The 14,271-nt window shown below is 39.4% G+C and overlaps 1 long non-coding RNA gene across 1 annotated transcript; it reads left to right on the top strand.

The window, feature by feature from the left end:
* Positions 1-217: 217 nt before the first annotated feature.
* Positions 218-1,694, top strand: LOC113648953. Its single transcript, XR_007138518.1, has 3 exons — positions 218-470; positions 808-868; positions 1,502-1,694. It is a non-coding gene; the product is annotated as an uncharacterized LOC113648953 (long non-coding RNA).
* The last annotated feature ends 12,577 nt before the right edge of the window (positions 1,695-14,271 follow it).

Raw genomic sequence — 14,271 nt, 5'->3', positions numbered from 1 at the left:
AAAGATGGTGGGAGTCCAACTCTAACCAAACACATGTTATTTACATACAATTGCCTGTTTTGTAGATTTCGTGGTCCTCTAATTTAAAAAAAAACAGTCCTCAGAAGAGACTTCTACGTTCAAACATTAGTCGTTATTTTCTTACAGCAAAGAAGTGGAGAGAGAGAGAGAGAGAGAGAGAGAGAGAGAGAGAGAGAGAGAGAGAGAGAGAGAGAGAGAGATTTCATCTGATCCAAAGTGCAACTTTTCTAGTTTATTCTATTGCCAGGGGGATTTCCACCTTTTAAAGGGTGGTGGAAGTGGAAAGTAAAGTTTTGTACTCTGCTCGCTCTGCCAAAACAGAACATTTAATGAAAGTAAAATAAACAAATGTCACAAAAATGCCTGAATTTTTGCACAGAGAGATTCACAGAGAGATCCGAGATGTGGGCTGAGAAGGGCGATGGCAAGAAAATAAGTGGAACCCTTTGGTAAGTAAAGGTAAAATGGCATAACAGGTCAGCTGGAGCAGTTGTTGACCAGCTTCATATAAATGCTTGTATATAGATAAAAGTAGGTCCTATATACTGTAGATAGTGAATGGATAGTAGAACATTTGTCTGTATGTTGTAATTTCCTTGAATATATCTACTAATCATTCATTAAACACTACAATATTCATTTTCTACAGGCTATAAAAATGCAGATGGTCAGAACAAAGCATTTCACATGTCGTACTGTGTATGATTGTGTATGTGACAAATAACATTTCAGTTTCAATTTGAACAGTCTGTCTCTACTATTTCTTACATGATCTTGTTGTTACAGTAAATAAGACATATTTGGATGACGCATTTCAAGCAGTAACTCCTCTTTCCAGCTGTGTTATGTAAGTCTGACTACTACTACATGTTTTCCAGTAGTTCAGCCTCACTTCTGCATTCTAACGTATTCAAAGGAGGATATAACGTACACTGTGTTGCTGAACTCTACTCTTCCATGTCTGGAGTTCCAGCAACACAACGTAAAACATATCCTCCTTTGGTCCTGATTGTATTAGCTATATTAGTGTATTAACCTGAAACAGTACAATTACATAACAGAGTAATATTAATAAAAATATATCATCACAAGATCATTATAATCATTAGTACGTCTTGATATGAGTGATTACAAAAAAAAAAAAATACAAATGAGATCTCTCAAGTGAAAACGTAAATGAATATTAAGAACTCCAACTCTGAGGCTGCCAAATATACAGTACAACCATTTGCAGAATAAATGTGATGTGATATCTCCTGAAGTGTTGGTAGAGATTTTAGACAGAACTTACTGCACATCATGTGGGTGAGTCATTTAATCTATAGACCAATATCTACGTCCGAGCAAACATAAACTTAGGTATTATTACCATTTAAACAATTCAAATTACAATCAAAGCAGCTTTAAAGAAGTATAGAAACAGAATAATAATTGTGATGTTTAAAACTAAGTTCTCTAACATCTTTCCCCAATGAACAAGCCTGAGGTGACGGCGGTAAAGAAAAACTCCCTGAGATGTTATGAGGATGAAACCTCTTGAGGAACCAGATTTGGGTGACACTGGACAGGAAATAATGTCAATGTAAATAATGTCCTTTCTGGAACAGTGGAATTAAACAACCAAGAGCTCCTGAGGAACTAACAGGTCAGAGTCATTTCTGAATTCATTACAGACATAACAAATGTTCACTGGTGAAGACTTAAGTACAAAGCTGACCAAAATCTCTAAGCTGATAATAGTCTCTAAGCGGTTCTATGCACAGTACTGTAATTACATGGGTCGCAGGCCGGCCATGAAGATCAACCTCCAGCAGATTGCACCACTATGTGATGAGATGCCAACCAACGGTAGGTCATTAGGATAAAGACACTAAAATTGGTTTGGTTGCAGATCATAACTAACCTAAAGATAAATAAGTTTCCATATAAATACTTGAAGTGAGACTTAAGTGAGATTTATTCAGAAATGATGTGATGATGTTGTTGAAGAAACTAAGTGTCAGGTTGGGCCGTGCTATTTGAAGGGCTCATTTCTTCTATTCCATCTAGAACTCTTCTGGAAAATGACAGAATTGAATCCTCATTTGAATTAAATAATAGAATAAATGCGATACGATGATGTGTTCAAACTCCAGCTTAATATGGCCCACACAAGACTGTTGGAGAACAGGAGAAATCTGGAGCAGTGAACTTGGCAGTTGTGTGATGGCAGGTTAGGAAATATCTGGCCCTGCTCTGTGAAGGCAGACGAAGGCTAAATCATTTTGATTTCTCTAACAATATGGTGTCAGTTTATCAATAGTTGCACAGCCAAAAGTCAGCACATGGTATCTGAGTCTGGGTTTTTAGGTTTCAAAACAAAAACACCGGCGTTCTCAATCAAGCTCTTTTTAAAACATACCGGAAATTTTTCAAGGCATATTAAGAAGATGGCTTTATTAAGATTCAGCATGGTCTATAACTAGGATCAGTGCAAATCTGTACAGTTCCTGCTTTCCTCCTGCCAGACAGCATTCTGCAGACAATATTGCACCTGAAAAATATTTGAGCTGCACAGTGAGCTACTGTAATATTACACTGGACAAATAAAAAAGATTAAAACATATAACACCTATTTAGAATGAAATAATTCCCTTATTTATTTTGTTCCACCGGTCTGAAATAGAGGCATCTCTAACTATACGCTGATAGATAGCTCTGTTAGATGTTATTGGAGAAGGCTCAAAAAGCATTTTGAGAGATTTATCCCTCCAGCTCCTGTGTCCATTTCACAGTCTCATGATAGCTATTAAATATTCCACATTTACTATGAAACTAGAGTTATCTAGAGTTATACAGGTGCCTGTATACTTCATGGCATGAAATGAAACTGCTTTTTAGAGGGAATTTAAGCACTGTGTGTTACTCCTGATGGAACATTAGCTTCAAGAAGCCAGGTTTTAAAATTAAATTCAGATTCTGATAGCTGAAGGAAGAATCAAGCATTAGAGCAGACTCTTATAAAATTCAGTAAAAGGCACATGAGCACGCATTGTTTACCTGAGGTGACTTAACAGAGAAGGCTTGGGTGTCCAGATGGTTTACACTTTTGTACATCTGGAAAAGGCCTGCCAGTGGTTATCTCTCTCACACACACACACACACACACACACACACACACACACACACACACACACACACACACACACACACACACACACACACACACACACACTATATGTTCATATTACAAACATCATCACATGGCCTTCATTAGGAGATAAATAGGAAACTGTATGTCATGCTCTGTATTAACAGAATTCTGAAAAGTGTTTAGCATAAACCTCATAAAATATTCGTATGTGCCAGTTTATCCTGTAACCCAAGTTTTCTTTCCTTTCCTGCTTCTCTTACTAGCTTTAACTGGTAAAATGAAACAGTTTTTTATTCACAATGAAATACACTAAACTTACAGTGCTGTTGTATGTTGAGAATTTGTAATTTGATTAGACAATGTGTGCTCAGTGTAAACATTTTGTTTTTCTAGCAAAAAAATAATAAATAAATAACCCATTTTGTTCACAGCCATTACACAACAACATTAGCACTCCTGCTGTTAATATAGTACAGAAAGCTCACTGAACTGGGCTGAAAGTTATTAGCATTATGGAGAGTAAAACTAGCAGAATCACTGGAAAAAGGCTGGCTCTGATTGGCTGATGAATCTATAGCACTGGGTTCATTTTCCCCAAACCCACATCCTCACTTCATGTCATTCTGTGAGTTATTGTTACGGCTACCGATGGTGTTGTTGCACAACAATGTTTTTAAATTAAATATATATAAAATAAAAGACCCGGTGATGTACATACCAATTTTCAACTGCCACTTTATTCTATTCCCAATGTAGCCTCAGATTTTTGTTTTTGGCTTATAGGAGTGGAATCTCATGTAGTTAGATGTTTTACCTCATCTGCATTAAGATTCATTTATGTCCTAAATTTGGATCATGATGTTATGACTCCCTGGAGTTTTTTTCTGGTTGGTTGGTTGGTTGGTTGGTTGGTTGGTTGGTTGGTTGGTTGGTGGGTTGGTTGGTTGGTTGGTTGATTGGTTGATTGGTTGGTCAGTTCATTGATTGGTTAGTCAGTTGGTTGGTTGGTTGGTTGGTTGTGATGATATGATATGATATGATATGATATGATATGATATGATATGATATGATATGATATGATATGATATGATATGATAATGTCTTGAATGAGCAGGTGTTCCTGTTCCACTGGCTGTTTAGTGGAGGGTGAAATTATATTAGTAGTCATTTGCTCATAGGTCACTCATATCATACAAAAAAGTGTTTTGAGTTGTATTGATTAACATAATAGCGTAAAGGAACCTAACTGATTATAATATAATTAACTATCCTAAAAAAGCACATTTGATTGTTTATTGTTGAATAAATTTAATTTTATAAAATAAATTTAAATTAAATAAGTTTAATTACTATTTATTTATTTATTTATTTATTTATCTATCTATTTATTTATTTATTTATTTATTTATTTATTTATTTATTTATTTAATATTAATAACAAAAAAAAAGTTGCCATTGTTCATTTTGAACACTCGAGTCCCTAATCAAACAATATACCTGAAAGTATTTTATAACTTCAGATGTATTGTATATTTCTCTGTCATTGATTAACACTATGATACATTAAAATATTTTACAGGTTACTTTTACTGCACAAAGGTGATCTCTGGTACTGAGAAGCCATGCTGAGTTTCTCCTGTGCAAAAAAATCTTAGATATTTTCTCATTTGCGAATGAATGTTAATGAAAGCAAATTAATCAATTCAGCAGATAGAAAGTATTCACTAACCCTTGCCTTGAGAATCCCTGCATTCTGCTACATTGATGATGTAGAGATCAGTAACTGTAAGAATAAGCAATAAACATAAGAATAAACATATGGTCATGATTAGAAATGAAATCTTTTTTTTTTAGATCCGATATTAGCATGAAATCTTCCATTACAGTCTGTCACAAGGGAATTATTTCAATCACACAGGATGTATGTATATCTAAATACACAAGTGCATATATCTGTGTCTTTATATTAGTCTAGGTGTATGACAGAACTATTTTATTGCACTAGATCTGCTTCAGATAAGCCCCCAACACTGATATAGTCCAGTAAGTATGAGAATCACTCACACAGCTTCTGTCAAACATGCAGAATGTTGATTTTGGTTCAGTTGGAGTTGATGCACAGGAGGGTTTCTTCAGTTATTTGGAGAAAGAAAGTACCCCAGAGTTGTATAGACAAAAATAGGACTTACTTGTAGGATAAGTCAGCAGAAGTGACAGGCTAGTTATTATGAAAACTATCAAGGACATTCTAATGGAAAATGTAAGCTCTGTTTTTGTTAAAAAAAAAAAGCAAAGGGTAGAACAGCAAATGTTTTATATGTATTTATAAGAACCTTACTAAGGGTAGTGAGTGTAATGTATTACTGCTGCCGAGAATAAAGCAGAGTTTGAGATTAGTGTAATTTGACATATACATTCAAGCTAATACCTGAGGCCATCATGGGCTAGCCATGTTCGAATGACACCACAATTCTCTCAGGGTTGTGACCCTCATGACCTTGATGCTCATGGTGTACATGTCAAGTACACCAGGGTGGCACTGCAGACAATTTAATCAATTCTAGTCGATTCTATTTATTTGTATAGAAAATCTAATTCCTTCCTACCAAAGACAGCATTGCTGCTGCAACTTGAGCTGTTGTCAGAGAGCAGGGTGTCTTCACAGACAAAATTCAGACCCAAATGCAGGGATTACATGAAAAGGGGTTTAATTAGGGAAATAACAAAGGCTACAAACACTAGAAACATGCAGATGCCGAAGACAACAAACCGAAGACAATAAACAATAGACAAGACTCAGCAAACAACAGGCAGAAGACAACACTATTAAATAGGGGAGGAAATAATAGAAACACAAGGACCCCCTAGTGTCCAGGCAGGGAATAGTCCCAGCTATTCCTGACAGCTGTGGTTGTCTTCTACATACTCGGGTGTTCTTACACAAACATGTTGTTTGGTGAAGTGGAATATTGTATTAGTAAGAGAAATGAATGAGAATATAAATGAGTGCATATGTGATGTCCTGGCTTTCTGTCCATGATGTGTCCCTGCCATGAGAGATTAGGCTATAAATAACAAATGAGTATATGATATTGATCATAGAATTCTTTAATAACAGTTAGCATTGTAGCATAGTTTACATTTACCACAGTATCAGGTCCTTCAATTGTTCCCAAATGCACCATTTACAGTATTTACCAATGGTTCTGATCTCCTTCAGTTCAGTACTTTATATGCCATTTTATTTACACATAAATCTTACATAGAAGCAAATGAGGCTAGCAAGATAATGATTAACTGTAGCTAGTTAATTAAACAACCAGTGACGCAAGAGAATGCAAAACTGAATGCATTACAAAGTATGCAGATCAGATTAGATCAGTTAGTTAGCTGGATTATTAAAAGTCAGCTAACTTTTTCTGTAGACATTGTAGAATTCTGCAAAATGGACATAGCTGCTCCATTGCAACCGTGATGAGGGTGGTGATGAAGAATGATGTTGGTGATGAGATAGAGCTTACAAACACTTGTATAAGGCAAAGGACTTTACTCTTTCATTTAATACTCCACAAAGGTGGCAATTAACACTGTTGTGCACAACGAGGTTCTTTTTTATTTGCGTATAGCCCAAGGGTGTGATGAAAACAGGACTACCTTATTCATTTTCAAAAAAGGCTCCAGGTCTAACAAACTGTGAGATAATCTCCTGTGAACTGACCTCTTTGTGTCATTCCACAGGTTTTTGATAGGATTAACATCTGTGCCCTGAGTGGACAGTTCCAAATCTATGATATTCTGCTGAAGCCGTTTCTTTCTTTACCTGGATTTGTGTTATGGGTCATCATCATGCTGGAAAGTGAAAAAAAAGATTTATCTTCAGTTGTCTAACAAAATCCTGCAGTTTTTTTTTGCCAAAAAAGATTGTAATTGGGAGATATCTATGATTTCCTCAATCTTCACAAGAGCCCCAGTCCCAGCTGAAGAGAAGCAGCCCAATAAGGTTATAAGCTGTCTCGGTTTGCAGCAAACATATCTTTTAACATAATAACCATAAAGTTCTATGTAGGTTTCATCAGACCATAGCACATAGACATAAGCATAGACATACATGCTTTCATGTGCAGGGTGTGATTAGTACCTGACGCTTATACAGACAGCTCTTTTAATGTCATTGTTGGTCTCTTAGCAGCTTCTCTCATAAAATTTCATCTTGCCCTTTTGTCTTTTGTCGGGCTGTTCTGTTATTGCTACAGTAACTGCAGTGCTCCATTTTCACCAATTGTTGATGATGGGCTTCATGGTGTTCCATGATACAGCAAAAGCTTTTGTACACCTCTCCTTTTTTTTTCCCACAGTGAGATCCCATACATACTTTTTTGACAGTAGAATGACTATTCATGAGTCTGAATGTTATTGGTTAATTCTGAGCACAGGCACTCAACTCATTATAAACAATTGTTCACACTTACATGAAGACTTAAAGTTTTTTTTTTTTTTATTTTTATTATTCCCTAAAATGTCCGAGGATTGGGTCGCTGAGGCCCCCGCCTTCAACTGCCACCCAATCCACAATGCACCGGCCCCTTATGGTTCCTCCTGCAGGTGGTGGGCCCACGGGGGATTGGCCCCACGTCGCTCCTTCAGGGTGAGCCCGGCCAGGCCCTGTGGGGTAAGACCCGGCCACCAGGCGCTCGCATGCGAGCCCCAACCCCGGGCCTGGCTCCAGGGTGGGGCCCCGGTTGCGCCATACCGGGCGACGTCACGGACCTTGATCTTGAGTTCTTCATAAGGGGTGATTTGAACCGCTCTTTGTCTGGCCCGTCAGCATCATCGGTCGGCCTCAAAGATATTCTGGCAAACTGTCCAGCGCCTCAGGAGGGGGAAGCAGTGCCCTGCACACACTGTTTACAGTGGGATTGGGAATCTGCTGACTTCGACTGGGGACATCCTCGGGCGGTGGAAGGACCTCGAGGACCTCCTCAACCCCACCGGCATGTCTTCCACTGCGGAAGCAGAGACCGAGGGCTCAGTTGTGGACTCGTGGTAAGGCACCAGGGGTAGATGAGATCCACCCCGAGTACCTCAAGTCTCTGGATGTTGTGGGGCTGTCTTAGTTGACATGCCTCTGCAATATCGCGTGGCGGCAGGGGACAGTGCCTCTGGACTGGCAGACTGGGGTGGTGGTCCCTCTGTTTAAGAAGAGGGACAGGAGGGTGTGTTCCAACTATAGGGGATCACACTCCTCAGCCTCCCGGAAAAGCCTATGCCAGGGTTCTGGAGACGAGAATTTGGCAGATAGTCAAACCTCGGATTCAGGAGGAACAAACTATACCCTCGCCAGGTTGCTAGAAGGTTCATTGGAGTTTGCCCAACCAATCACCATGTGCTTTGTGGATTTGGAGAAGGCATTCGACTGTGTCCCTTGTGGTGACCTGTGGGGGGGTGCTCTGGGAGTATGGGGTCTGGAGCCCTCTGCTAAGGGCTGTCCAGTCCCTATATGACCGAAGCAGGAGTTTGGTTCGCCTTGCCGGCAGTAAGTCAGACTTGTTCACGGTGCATGTTGGACTCCGGCAGGGCTGCCCTTTGTCACCGGTCCTGTTCATTATTTATGTGGACAGAATTTCTAGGCACAGTCGGAGGTGAAGAAAGAGCTGAGCCGCAAGGCAAAGCTTTCTATTTACCAGTCGATCTACGTTCCTACCCTCACCTATGTTTATGAGCTTTGGGTCATGACTGAAAGGACAACATCCCAGATACAAGCGGCCAAAATCGGTTTCCTCCGTAGGGTGGCTGGGTGCTCCCTTAGAGATAGGGTGAGGAGCTCGGTCACTCGGGAGGAGCTCAGAGTAGAACTGCTGCTCCTCCACATCGAGAGGAGTCAGCTGAGGTGTCTCGGGCACCTCCCTGGGGAGGTGTTCCGGGTATGTCCAACTGGGAGGAGGCCCATGGGAAGACCTAGGACACGCTGGAGTGACTATGTCTCTCGGCTGGCCTGGGAACGCCTCGGTATTCCCCGGGAAGAGCTGGAGGAAGTATCTGGGGAGAAGGAAGTTTGGGCATCCCTGCTTAGACTGCTGCCCCCGCGACCCGGCCCCGGATAAGAGGTAGAAGATGGATGGATTGATGGATATTCCCTAAAATGTTGCCAATAGTTTTTTTTTATTTGGAAAAAGATCTGAGAGATTTATTTATTTTGATTGCAGTTTTTCACAAAATTACGGAATCATAGGGTTCACATACATATATATAGGCACAAATATGATCTCCAGCTTCTTTTAGTTCACGAATCAATAAATGAAAACACCAAATGCTGTGTAACTTGTGGGATTTGGTAGCCTATTGGTTAAGATGTTGGGCAACTGTTTGGAACGTTGTGATGAATTCTAGGCCTACCAAGCTGCCACTGCTGCATTGCTCCTAAGCAAGGACCTCAACCCTCAATTGTTCAACTGCATAAAATGAGATAAAATGTATGTTGCTCTGTATAAGAATGTATAGTTCTGTTATAATTTTTAGGGTGGCCAAGAAGTGCAAAACACATTAACAAATCTGAAAACAAATTAACAAATTAAAAAAACACATTAACAAACCGAAAACAAATTAACAAATCCGAAAACACGACAATTCAGAAAACCCGAAAACGGTAGGTATAGTTTGTAAATGAAAACTTACCGATCATTGGACGAGACACCTGTCACTCAAGATATACAGGTATGGAATCTTATGTGTAATGTGTAAAGTTCTCCATTTAAATATAAGAAAATAACAAAATTAATCCACAGTAATCTATCCATTCCATCTATTCCAACTTTTCCTGTGGCAGACTGTTGAACTTCATGTATACCTTGAGTGACAGGTGTCTTGTCCAATTATCGGTACGTGTTCCAATCACAAACTATACCAAACTCTGAACTGTTGAATTTTTGTTGTGTTTTCAGATTTGTTAATGTGTTTCGTGCAACGACTTACACAACCCAGAAAAGGTAGGTATAGTTTGTGAATGGAAACTTACCGATCATTGTACAAGAGGCCGGTCATTCAAGATATACAGGTGAATGACAGGTGTCTTGTCCGATGATCGGTAAGTTTCCATTCGCAAGCGATACCTACCGTTTCCGGGTTGTCTGACTTGTCGTTGTGTTTTCGGATTTGTTAATGTGTTTTGCACTTCTCGGCCACCGTACATTTTGCTATATTGTGTGTCGAAAATTAGTGGAGTTCATTAAATGAACTCCAGGTTGTGCTAGAATTGTCCCCATCAGATGTTCTCTCCTGCAGTGTGGTTGAGAAGATAAATGGCCTCCTGAGAAGACTATTAATTATAGACTTCTTAGCTAACAATGCTAAATCCAGTGCTGACCCAGTTGTTGATCCAAAATAGTAAAATTACAGCCAAAAGTTGAGGTTTTTCAAAATTCAACAACGGAAAGTCAGAAGTCTGATTTGAGGCTTTTCTACCTCACATTCATGATTTAACCATTAAACATCCAGAATCCATCAAGGGGCTGTAAAAAACAAATAAAAAATCCTTGATAATTTCAAATGTATCTTAGAAAAACTACAAATGAAATCTCATGGTTGTTGAAGACAAGGATATAGCTTTAGACCTCAGTGTCAGCATTGTCACTACTTTAAGTCCTTTTTCTAAGTGAAGGAAACTCTTGGTTCCTTTCAGCTCCCCTCATATGTCTTTTATGAGATGTCTCTGAAAAGTTGCAGCAGCCCTAAGAGTAGTTCTGCAAATAAGGATCCTTAATGCTGCTCACTGGAAACACATTTGGCTCACACATGTTTTCCCCAGGGTGATACTAGCCCCAAAATCAACAGGACCACAAACCGCAACAACATGCCATTGAAGAATAGCCTTACTCTGCAGATTACTGGCTTCTCCCCCAGTGGTTGTGCTAATCTTCAGGAAGACCTCCATAGTCCGCACCTTTCAGTTTGGTTTTGATTTTGTGTGTGTGTGTGTGTGTGTGTGTGTGTGTGTGTGTGTGTGTGTGTGTGTGTGTGTGTGTGTGTGTGTGTGTGTGTGTGTGTGTGTGTTTGTTTGTTTGTTTTGCCTGCTCTAATCCAAATGTGGTGAACATTAAGTAAGAGGAAGCTTTAAACCTAACCCTCATAATCTTAAAAAATTGACCAGTATGAAACTGACTTGGATCTAATGACAGAGCCATTCCCACAGACTTCCTAGGTAAACACAGGCTACTTAGCCATGAATGAGAAACGTATGCTACCAACTGAGAAAAGTGTTTCCTTTATAAATCTAACCACCAATAAGACAGAGTTCATTAGCAAGAAACTTAATAGGTGCATATTTCCGCTTTCAGATGATAACTGGGTGCTTTCCCATGTTACCAGCAGCTTTGCATGACTCCACCCAGAGAGCAATATTTTTGCTGTGTCTGTATTTGACTTTAGCTGTATTTGATTTAGGCTGCTAAAGCTTAGCTGTTTCTCATTATTTTCATTTGTGATTATTAAAATATATTCCCTCCCCAAGATTTCTGTTTTTGTATTTTGCAGTTCTGAGGTAGTTTGGAAATAATGGCAAAAGTGGCCCATGACATATTAGCCACGAATAAGTGTGGTACTTTTTGTGCCTGGCCATTTCACGTGTCCTAGACAGTGTGTGTGTGTGTGTGTGTGTGTGTGTGTGTGTGTGTGTGTGTGTGTGTGTGTGTGTGTGTGTGTGTGTGTGTGTGTGTGTGTGTATACTGATCCTACTCAATTACACCTGTAAACAAATGTGTTTCTGGTTCCCTAAAAACACCATTTAGCTATTAGCACTTGATCAAAACATCTTGTGTTTCTTATTTATTATTTAGTTGTTTTATTCAATATGGTTGCAACGTCAAAAATAGTGACTTCTTGTGTCGTTAATCATTTTCTTAAAGGCATTGACACAGTGGTTAATGATATTCAGATGACAGGTGTAGGGTAGCTTAGAGACACAAAAACACTTACAGTACATATGGCATAAAGTAGACCCCAAAAAGCATATAGACCCTGTTTAAACCTGGTTTTGTGTATCTTGAGTATCAAAATTATGACTATTTATACAGTATTGGTGGGCTGGTGTCTTTGTTGTTAGCACGTTTAGCACAGGACTCTCAATTTTTGAAGACAGGCAAGAGTGACATCTCCAACCCCCCACCCAAACACAACAATAGGCCTACCCTTATCGCCACCTTCTCTGGGCCAGCATTCTGCAACCTGGCCTTTTTAGGGGGCTTTCCTCTCATGGCGAATGAGAGAATTCTTAGTTGACATCTTTGAAAGACAGAGGCAATGATTAACGTATCCATGGACAGGATATCAAATATGACATGATTTTAAAAGTGACCTGTAACATCGACGATGCAATACAATTTAATTTATTTAGTGCTAATAAAATTATTAAGCCTATTTGGAGAGAGATGTTTAATGTGACAAAATGTCAGTCATCGTTTGATGACGAAAATATGACTAGACCTAGACCAGTGGTTCTCAAACTTTTTCGGCATGCGGCCCCCTTGTACAGTATACAGTGTATCACTCGTGTGTAAAAGAGTGACTGTACATAATATGACAATGTATTGTATATGAGGCACTCCGTCCAGGGTGTATCCTGCCTCGATGCCCGATGACGCCTGAGATAGGCACAGGCTCCCCGTGACCCGAGAAGTTCGGATAAGCAAATGAATGAATGAATGTATATGAGGCTACAAATATAACAGGGTATTTCCAATGGAACTGGATGGAATATGAAAGCATTAAATGCAGTTTTCTTTCTTTTTGTGTGTGTGTTTTACAGCTTTACATATGCCTATGTTTTTGGGTCCCTGGTGTTCCAAAGGCAGGATCTGGCACGCTCACTGCTGCAGGCCAGGTTTGATTCCCAGGCAGGGAACCAGCCCAAACACTCAGGGATTAACGCTCAGTGACGGTCTCGAGCCCAGATAAAATGGTAGAGGGCATATGGCATAAAACCTGTGCCAAAATCAAATATTCTGAGCGGATGTTCTGAACAGAGAGCAGCTGAAGGACAACAACAATAACAACTCACGGCTCAGATTTTTTATTGCCTCTTTTATTAAGCCCTAAGAAAAAGATGAACTGCGGAAAGCATTTGTTTTTAAGGTCCCAATTGTGTTTGATCTTTATCTTTTTACTTAATCTGCTTCACAGGTTGTTTACTTAATCTGCTTCATAAAGCATAACAGGTTTTTAATAAAACCGATGTATGATGTTGTCTTGTGCTTGATTTATAAATCAAGGGAAACTAAGGCAGGTTCATTGTAGCATTTATTGTTTGAACAGTACAGAGAGTTTCAGCTATGTTTCGCTCCCTGAACAAGTGTATTTGACAAGTGTTTTGGAAATTAGGGAACAGACGATCGGAAAGAACAGACTGTTTTTATGTGTCAGAACTTGTTTGAAAAGGATCATGGAACAACTCATATTTTTACTTCAGCTGCCCGCCTCAGCTGGGTCTTGTGTGGTCTCACGTTTTTCTTCTTTAGCAAGAAATGGACTTGAAAGGTTGGATAACACAGTTTCCTTACAGTACTTACTGTACTAGTTACTTTCTTACTAGATCTAGCATCTTCTACAGCTTCACACACACACACACACACACACACACACACACACACACACACACACACACACACACACACACACACACGCACGCACACACACACGCACACGCGCGCACACACACACACACACACGCACACACACACACACACACGCACACACACACACACACACATACAAAGACACACAAACAAATACTCTCACACACACACACACATACACAGACACACAAACAAATACTCTCACACACACACACCACACACACTCACACATGCACACACACACACACACAAACACTCACTCCACACACGAACACATACTGTACACACACACACACACAAACACTCACACCACACCCACACTCATGCACACATAGTGCAGTTTTTGTAAAAAAAAAAAAAAAAAAATAATAATAATAATAATAATAATAATAATAATAATAATAATAATAATTTAAGTTTTTTAAAGATCTGTTTCTCAAAACTGTCAGTTATTCCAACACGTGCACACACTCTGGTCCTGAGCTGATAAGACTA

The sequence above is a fragment of the Tachysurus fulvidraco genome, chromosome 18, assembly GCF_022655615.1.
Source record: "Tachysurus fulvidraco isolate hzauxx_2018 chromosome 18, HZAU_PFXX_2.0, whole genome shotgun sequence".
Classification (NCBI taxonomy): Eukaryota; Metazoa; Chordata; class Actinopteri; order Siluriformes; family Bagridae; genus Tachysurus; species Tachysurus fulvidraco.
Note: the sequence above shows the minus strand (reverse complement) of the source record. Positions and strands in the feature narration are given on the sequence as shown.